Source organism: Sinocyclocheilus anshuiensis, unplaced genomic scaffold, assembly GCF_001515605.1.
Source record: "Sinocyclocheilus anshuiensis isolate Anshui unplaced genomic scaffold, SAMN03320099.WGS_v1.1 scaffold2067, whole genome shotgun sequence".
NCBI classification, from domain to species: Eukaryota; Metazoa; Chordata; class Actinopteri; order Cypriniformes; family Cyprinidae; genus Sinocyclocheilus; species Sinocyclocheilus anshuiensis.
Window position 1 is genome coordinate 228,968 of NW_015540844.1, and position 10,036 is coordinate 239,003.

The window sequence follows — 10,036 nt, forward strand, 5'->3', positions numbered from 1 at the left end:
ATTTCAGAGAACTGGTTTATCATTAGCTGATCTACATTCTCTTCATTAGTGAAAGTAAAGATTCACCTGCGCAATTCATGGCACATTTACAATAGAAATGTGTAGAAAAAAATGCTTGACAGTTTATGACAACTAGATCAACCATTTTGCATTTAATGACTTATAAGATGACCTAATGCCTAGAGGTTTTGGGGTGTAAGACTGTTGCACAGAGATCTATATAGTACATTTTGAGCAACATGACATTAGTAACTGATAATGTAGGAAACCGCAGACAAATGTACATAATTGCATGAATGTACCAAAGCAATAGCAACTTGTTCAAAAGAATGAGAAACTCCTTTTTTTGATGTGCACAAGTGGCTAGATGATGTGGAGGTTGAACAAGTAGTTTTGAGAATTTCATTTCTGATCTGAGAAATGCACCAAAGCAACTGAGAAAAACTGTAATCAATATCCCACATACAGTAATGTGTAAATTTGTTCTTTTGAAATGGATATATGGCATACATAAGAAGTGCAGCCTTCTGCATTTGAATGCAGTAACTGTCATCCAAACTGTTGCCATAGTTTACATCATGTAATACTAACAGAGTGCACTGTTATATTGACATTATATTGATAGCATTTTGACTATCTTGTTTGTGAACAATGACACAAGGACTTTTCATTCTGATGGCACTGATATGTTCATTGACATAAATACTTTTGAGAGATGAACTAAAGATTTTGAGTTAGTTACATGCTTTTGCAGGTAATACATTGTGTGGTGCAGTTTGTATGAATTGTTTTGAGAAATGCACTACTTCTTTGTAAATATTAAGGATGATTCGAGAAACGCACCAACGCGACTGAGAAAATCTGTAATACACAGCTTAATCACACAGATTACATTTAAAAACATATTAGACGCAGTGGAATGGAATAAAACCCCCACAAATTCTTGAGACATGTTTCCTAAAAGTTGAACCTCTTTTAACTTTACATGGCTTTCAATACATGTCTTGTGCGTCACTGATAAGGCTCCCTGAGGCACACCTAAAATTTGAATGCACCGTTTTTGCATTCGAATGTGAATTCTTATTTTAAATTCGACTAATTTTCCTTTTTTTATTTGCAATCTCCTCATTGCAGACAGGCACAGCACTCATTGCAGCATGTGCAGAACATGATTTTGCTTTGAAGAACCCACGACGTGGCTGGCAGTGGAATTTGGAAAAAAAACGCAAGGTCTCTTATTCAGCTTTTAAAGTTATTTTGACTTGAGCGGCACGTTTTTAGAACGCCGCGTCATGCTCGAGACACTGCAAAAGACGCGAGGCGTGAGCGCAAAGGTGGTGCAGTGGAGTGGAAAAACGCGTGAAAAACTCAACGTGGCTTAATGTTATAAAACAGCAACCAGGGGAAATCAATTTTCTCTCACATTTAACTTGTCATAAACACTATACTGCTAAGACAACCGCACCGTAATCGAAGTGGATATTTTTACGCTTAACGTGGCTTATGCATTAAGACAGTGATACTAAAAGATCAAACTGCAGAAGAGCTCAATAGCTACATCTTGATGATGCAAACCATGTTCTTGTGCCCTGGTTCGCTGCTGCGCTTCTCTGACAACGACCTGTTTCATATTGCAAACACTTTAGAGGTTCAGTACACTGACGACTTGTCACCAGACTTTGACATGCAATTGCTATCGTTAGTTCTCAAAATTGAAAGTGATCAAGGCATTTCTTTCACAAAAACTTCGCGGACATCCAGGAATTTTTTGCAGTGTCGTGCCGGGGGCGTGATGATCAAGAAGTCTCCCACAGAAGCCTCTGACCTGGCCGCATGGTCCAGGAAGCATAAAGCCGGAACAAGGGCTATCATACCGGCTGGACACAATATCGACGAGGGAGGTAACACTGCCAGTCGAGCACCTGGTTTCTGAATCCAGCAAAATATTTATACTATAATCGCACCGGTAGTGACATCATGGGCTGTCGCCGGCCAACGTGTTGTTGGTGTTTTTCAATGTATGCTTCAGACACGGGTCACGACGAGGCGTTCCCCCATAGCGACCCCTAGAGGACGCAGTTCGAAGTTCCCTTGAAAGGGAAAGACTGTAGAGCTCAGCTCTTCTGAGTATTGAGAATTCTCGTGCTTGCAACATCGATAAAAGCTGCAGTGAAAGACTTTGCACACCAAAACGCTCAGAGAGCGCAAAGGATTCTGTAGAGTTTTTGTTTGTTTGTTTGTGGTAGACAGTTGATAAAACGAATAACTAAGTTAATTGTCAAAAGTTGGTAAGTTAAGATGTATAGAAAGTTCATTTTTTCTCAAAATGTAGCATATATCCTAAAGTATAGATTTATTCCCTTAATGTATTTTCTCCTAATTCTTTTACTGTTCATTCTCTTACTGCAAGGCATGAATTTTGCTTGTACAATTTATTTTCTACAATTAGTTATGATTATGTAGGCCAGTGTTTGAAATGAGACGTGTGCTGGCCATTAGCCTCTTACTGTTAAATAGAATATGTAGACTGGGAGCCTAGAACAGACGTTTGTGTATTATTATTGTTGAAGGATCCTCTTGTTATTGCTAAAATAACGATCAAATCAGAGCAACGGCACTTTTGCCTCCACATTCATATACTAAATATTTACTCCTGCAGAGATTTCAGTCTTTTACTAAAAACAATATTGAAATCACTATGCACATTAAATAGCCTATATAATGTTATTCAGAATCAGAAATCAGAAAGAGCTTTAATGCCAGGTATGTTTGCATGTAATTTGTTCTGGTGACAGAAGCTTCCAGTACACAGAAACAACAACAACAGCACACAGATAATAAAAAATAAAGATATGTGAATAAAACACACACACATACATATATATATATATATATATATATATATAAACAGAAAAAAGGCAAAAAATGTTATGCATAGTTGTCATATATAAATGGAATGGAATACAATTGACAAGGAATGGAATAAGATGTAGGGTAGTATTAAGTAAATAAAAAGTGGTATTGCACATCTTTTTATTAAACAGTAGGGGAGAGCATTTAAATGTTCATGAGGTAGTTTGCCTGGGGAAGGAAACATTTCTTGTCTGGCAGTCCTGGTGTTCAGTGCTCTGTAGCGCCGGCCAGACGGTAAAAGTTCAAAAAGGAGATGGCTTGGATGTGAGGGATCCAGAGTGATTTTTTGAGCCCTTTTCCTCACTCTGGATATATACAGTTCATGGAGGGTGGGCAGGGGAGGTTTACTTGTCCCCCTCAATGTCTATGGTGGTTATGGTCCAGAGAACATTAGAACAGCCTTCTGTCTGTGCCATCTCTATTTACTTGCTCGTTTTCATCACTTTTGCTTTAATTCTCATGCACTGACTCTGAATATCCAATCACAGTTCCCATGACACCGGTTTAACATGCCGAATTGGGCAAACTGCCACCAACGTGTGGAACACACCACAAAAACTAGCCTGACAGACGCTCGCCGATGGCCAACATTGGTCAACGGCCAACCGTCAGTTTGGTAAGTCCCAGCCTTAAACCTAATCCTAAAATCTGATTAGTTGATGGGAATGTTGTTCCAAGACCAACAAGGATGTTAAACCACACATCCCATTTGGAAAAATCAAGGTAAGCATCAAGTTGTGGACTCCATGATATGTTAAGGTGTGTTGTAGAGCTGTTCAAAGTGTTGACCAATGCCACCATCTGTTCAAGGTAATCTCAGGTCATTTCATATGAACATCTGCTAAAACAGGATTAACAGTGTAACTTGGATTTGCATAGAACATTTTTGCAGTACCATACTTACATTTCTTTTAGAGTGAGAATGTCCAATATTTAAGTGGTGATATGGATCGTTCATTGTGTATGATGAAACTACCTTGTTATTGATGACAATGCCATTTTTTCTCCCGATTTCCGAACAGCCTGTCCTGTTATTTCAGATGACATAAAAAGAGTCTCCCTTGGGAAACTAAGTGGTTAATGCATACATTCCTGATACACTGAGCTGTAGTGCTAATCGAGGTTGGGCAAAGTTTTGAATGGATTGAATTGGCTATGGACATAGGATGAGAGGAAGAGGAATTTACTGACTTCAATAAAATTCAACACAGTCCCACAACAGATGATTTAGATTAGTCCAATGCCATTTTTGTGGCTAAGCTATTACTATACTTAAGCACTATATAGTGTCATTCCATTTCACATGAATTCTACATCATTGGAATGTCAAAATCTGCTAAATTAAATTCAAATTAATTGTTAGGTTAGTTCCTGAACCCATTTTCTCTCCCTTGTAGTCTCCTGTCAATCGTTTGTTGTCATGAGGCATGTGGGAATGATTATGGCATTAAAATGGACCAGAAAAAGGGGGTAATTTTGAGAATTTGTTTCCTACTCACCAGTCTGTCCAGGCTAAGCCTCTTTTCTAGCTGGAGTATTAGCTTTGACGATGAACAATAGTGTCCAATCCCTGTGTTGCAACCTCCTCCCATGGTAAATTTATTTTGAGTCACTGTCCGTCATTCAAAGTCCTCTGCTAGAATGACAGATAATAGTTCAGCTGTCGTGACTATTATTTTCCAAAAGCCAGACATATATTCAGACAGTATCAGCACAAATGTATCAGCCTGGTATTCCAGGCAGGGTCTTACCCAACCAAGTCTATTCTAGTCTCTAAATATGGTTTGAGTCGATATTTCAATGTTAGTCGATGGGATTTACCAGGTCAAAGTCCTGATAGCATCTGGAGCACAAATGGTGCATGACAAGTTGCACACCAAAGTTTAATACGAATGGTTTGGGGTTGAAAACTATTGCAACAGAAACGTGATGCGCTGCCATTCTGATGACAGAAACATTAACATCATTAATGAATGAGTGAATGTGCACACCAGCGGCTGGGCATTTGACTAATCTCTGCTAATCCTGACCTGATGAAACCAGATTGAGCAGAAATATTGGCAAAAGAGTGGGATTACTGAGCATGGAGTCTGGGCAAACATGTGACAAACCAAACACACAAATAATCACATATGCACACACAACCTTGCACACACTGTGGTATTGTTTCACATTTTTTCTATACTTGCAAAATAGCTCTAAAACACAGACACAAGGCTGTTAAAGAGGTCACGTCCAGTGTGTGTCAAAATGGGACGGTACATGCAGAGATAAGGAGAGGTCTATCTCAGTGTGTGTGCTTATGGGACAGCTAGACTGAGTCAGATTACTCTACTGGTAAACATCCGCTGTCAGCTGTCCCGACTAAAACACGACATATGACGCACAAGTCTCATATCAGAGTTTTCTCCATGTCCTGAAAATCTCTCCCTCTGTGCATTTCATCAAACAAGAACATCAGCCTATTCCATATACTGTATGTAGATTTCAGGCAACAGTTCGTCAAAACTAAATAAAAGCTTTAAAGTGCACAAAAACGTGCAGGTATGGCAGAACAGTGCTGGGCTTTAACTTGCTGTTTACTCTATAATCATTTGCAATATAGGATTCGGAGTGTCTATTTGCACTAAGTGCAAAAAACCCATCTTGTTGGCAAAGGCTGTTTGCACTACCATTGACTGGTTGAGCCAGACAAAATGAAGAAAGAAGCCTGAAAGTGTGAATCTCTCTTTTCCCACTGTATCAGCTCTAACATAATGCATTTACCAAATTTGACATTTCTGTTTAATTCTGTTCTTTGTTATGGATCATAAGAGTGTAAATTTGGCACACAAACAAGGCTGTCTAAATGAGGACATATCATTAGACTTGTGTTGATTTTGAATCAAGCTAATAATATTGACTACACAAAAACCCATAAAGCTTTTTTTTTTTTTTTTTGCATTTCAGAATGTCATTTTTGGAGCATTTTGAAGACTGCTTTCATTGATTGAAAAGAGCAATGCTAACGTCCTGCCAAACATCCCCTTTTGTGTTCGAAAGAAGGTCTTACAGGTTTGACATGAGGGTAAGTAAATGATGACTGAATTTTTCATTTTTGAGTGAACTATAATGAACTGAAGCTTTAATGATGTTCAGTTTATAAAAAATGGAAAATAAAAATAATGATTGCAATTTAATAATTCATTAATGAAAATATAAAGTAACCTAAAATAGTGGAGTGAACAGTAACCCAGAAATCACTGTAGAGCAGGGGTGTCAAACTCAATTCCTGGAGGGCCGGAGCCCTGCAGAGTTTTGTTCCAACCCTGCTCCAGCACACGTACCATGTAGTTTTTAAATAAACCTGAAGGACATGATTAGTTGGATCAGGTGTGTTTAATTAGGGTTGAATCTAAACTCTGCAGGGCACCGGCCCTCCAGGAATTGAGTTTGACACCCCTGCTGTAGAGTCACAGTTCTGTTCTGTTCACAGTTCAATGTGTAGAGTCACAGTTCTGTTATGCAACAGAAACACCGTCAACATGTGCCAGAAGTGCTTGAGCAACCTGTTTGGAAACAATAATTTTTTCAATTTCAATTTGGTGCTACTAATGGTGCAGAAATTACACTTCAACCTTTTATTATCCCAGGGTTATTGAGTTTCAAGCACACAATTTTAGAACATATTTTGACCTGAATATGACCACACTCTTTGAGAATTTCTTTAAAAATGTCGTTTCTCTGCAAGAATACACAGCTTAATGGCTCTCGCTTTATGGTTTGAAGGCTCTGGCCTTGTGAACCATTCTAGTAGATAAATATATACTGTGAGAATGATAAAGGACATGTTTACTGTGACATCTATGGCTGCCAGTCAGTAGGTTTTCAAGCCATTTATTTAAAAAATATATATGTATTTCATATGTATTTTTTCATATTCCCCAATAATCATCTGCAAGGGCTCCGCAGCGGTACTGCAGGGGGTTCTGGTTCTGGTGGAGCCGTTACTTACACATTACATATGCACTTTATTAGAAATTCCTCTACTAATTTCAGATACTCAGTGATTTGATTCATAATTGTCCATCACACAGTAAAATTAAAATGTCAAGTTTGAATAAACTTAATGCTAAAGTTCAAGTAAATATTTATTTGTCCATCTGACTAGTAAAATTAAAATGTATGACTCTGCAAATCCATTAAACTAATTTACAACTTCAAACAACTAATGAATTGTGATTTTTTTTTTATCTCAACATGTTGTTTATGATGCATACATCTCATTTTTAACAATAAAAATATACAGGCAGTGATGCATGTGCAACAACAACACCGTGCATACGTCTGATCTACTGTCTTAACATAATCTATACATATAACATAAAATCATTTACAATAATTTACGAGTTTACATCTCACAATTCTGACTTTTTTCTCCGAATTGCAAGATATAAGCTCACAGTTGTGAGGTACAAAGTCAGAATTGCAGGATATAAACTTGCAATTGCGAGAAACAAGTCAGAATTGTGAGATAAGAAGTCGCAATGACCTTTTTTAATTTTTTTATTCAGTGGTGGAAATAGGCTTCCATAGTTAAACACCTGCAGAAGACAGCACAGAGTTGTATCATCTTTGTATTCTGTCAAAAAAAATTACACAAAATAAAGATGTCTTATTGACAAAAGAATGTCAAATTATGTCTGACACTTGAAATGTACACTCTATCTGGTGTTGAATCATGACCATTTTTGAAGATGCAGTTGGGAGAGCAGTGCTGTTTATTTTGGCCACTAATGGACCTTTAGCCGTCACTTTGGTACTATCATCATGAGTAATGAGAGGCTAGGTCATATATGTCTTCCCTCACAGCGGTTCAATGAAGGGTTTTAATGAAGCATCTGACAGACACGCAGATTTCCTCCAGCTCGTGCTCCATTAAAAGCTCTTTATTTGTTCGCTCTGTGTAGCAAATGACCCAGCAATGAGAGTCATTGATGAGTAAGACAGCTGGAGAGCCATGCTTAGCCTTCGGTGCTTCAGATTAATTGTGAATGAGGACCGGAGATGTGTGTGGTGTGTTGAGATTATGTCATTTAACACTCCTGTGATTCTCTGATATCATTTTTTTTTTTTTTAAATCACTGACTGTGCAGATGGTCCACATTACTTTTCATACTATATATTATTTTAGTTTGGCATTTTGTTTCTTTTTTTATTGATATACACTACTGTTAAAGTTTATGGTTGGTACAATTTTTAAATGTTTTTAAGAGACGCTGTGAAATTTTATTTATTTTTACTTCTGAAAGATGAGGCTGCAAAGAATCAGTGGTTCTCTAATCTCGGGGAATTCAACACGGGATTCACAAAACTTGAGCTTGCTCTTGAAAGATGGCTCAGTACCCAATTTATTTGGACCAGCTTTCTATACAGAATCACAGCCTGCAAGTATGATAAATAATAGACTTTTACGGAACTATGGCAATGGGTGTATCGTTTCCGACACGTGCTGTACGCGATAGACCAGTCACAACAGACTGGGCCATCTGACCAATCAGAGCAGAGTAGACTCACAGAAAGGAGGAGTTTAGAGAGACTGAATCTTAGAACTGCTTCAAACGAATCGTTTGAGAATCATTGGAAAATGAGGTGATTAAATTAAATGCATATTTTGGGAAAACGAAAGCGTTTTTTGACCTTGCATGCATGTAAAACTTTGTAGGAGACATCCAAAACTATTCAGAAAATATTAGGAACCTTAAAAATGGCATAATAGGGGCACTTTAACTTAACCATTTTGTATTTGAATACACGTTAAAATGTAATTTATTCCTGTGATGCAAAGCTGAATTTTCAGCATCATTACTCCAGTTTTCAGTGTCACATGATCCTTCAGAAATCCTTTTAATATGCTGATTTGGTGCTCAAGAAACATCATGATTAATTTTCTGCCAGGATTCTTTGATAAATATACAGTTACAAAAATATACAATCTTTTGTCAAGTCAAGTCAAGTCACCTTTATTTATATAGCGCTTTTAACAATACAGATTGTGTCAAAGCAACTGAACAGCATTAATTAGGAAAATAGTGTCAATAATGCAAAATGACAATAGTAAACACAAATTTTTCAGTTAAAGACAGTTCATCATTGAATTCAGTGATGTCAACATCCAGCTCAGTTTAAATAGTATCTTTGCAATCAAGTCAACGGTATCGCTGGAAATGAAGTGTCCCCAACTAAGCAAGCCAGAGGCGACAGCGGCAAGGAACCAAAACTCCATCGGTGACAGAATGGAGAAAAAACCTTGGGAGAAACCAGGCTCAGTCGGGGGGCCAGTTCTCCTCTGACCAGACGAACCAGCAGTACGGAAAAATCAATTTAAGACGTAATAAAACAGACGATGAACACTATTAACAGCAATTATTATATGATGCAATCAAACTTATAGCAAAATGTGGTAGTTCTGTATGTTGTTTCAGGGTTGGCATCATCTGAGGTCCTCTGAGGGGTTGGCATCATCTCTTCTCAGGTGTTCTGGATCCAGACTGAAGCTTGTGTAAATCCTAGTTACCACGGGATGTCAATCCCGTGGCAAAAAACACCTTGCTGAATAAAAGTATTAATTAAAAAAAAAATCTTAATGACCCCAAATTTTCAAAACATTAGTATATAAATTTTTAATGTCCATGTTTTTGGTTCATATGTGCATCGTGTCCAGGGCTATATTCTAAATATCTCTTAACATATCTACATTTCTTCTGCAGATTTCTGAAGAATTGGAACTTAAAGTAAGTTTACTCTTCCCCTTGCAAGTTTAGCTCTTAAAAGGGTCATGCTGCTCAAAAAATGTAATTTGTTCTGAATCAGTTCAGAATCTGTACAAATAAAGGCAAAAATTGTTGTGCTTTAACCCCAAAATGCACCTGATATACATATGTAAACATCCACACGCCCATAAATGAGACCATTTCCCTTCATTCACTGTAATTTATGAATAGATCCAACCAGTTTCATCTTCATTTGATGCTCTGTGCGTGTAATCCAGGCCACAGACCCCTTTACGCAGTGTGCTTTCACTAATAGGATTGATGCTGCACTGTGCACAACACCAACTGTCACTCACTTTCTACTGGCCGAT

General features: G+C 37.7%; 1 long non-coding RNA gene across 1 annotated transcript; it reads right to left on the reverse strand.

The window, feature by feature from the left end:
* Positions 1–3,051: 3,051 nt before the first annotated feature.
* Positions 3,052–4,665, reverse strand: LOC107687593 (uncharacterized). Its single transcript, XR_001634144.1, has 3 exons — positions 4,413–4,665; positions 3,818–4,066; positions 3,052–3,714 (listed from the first exon to the last, which is right to left on the reverse strand). It is a non-coding gene; the product is annotated as an uncharacterized LOC107687593 (long non-coding RNA).
* Positions 4,666–10,036: the final 5,371 nt, after the last annotated feature.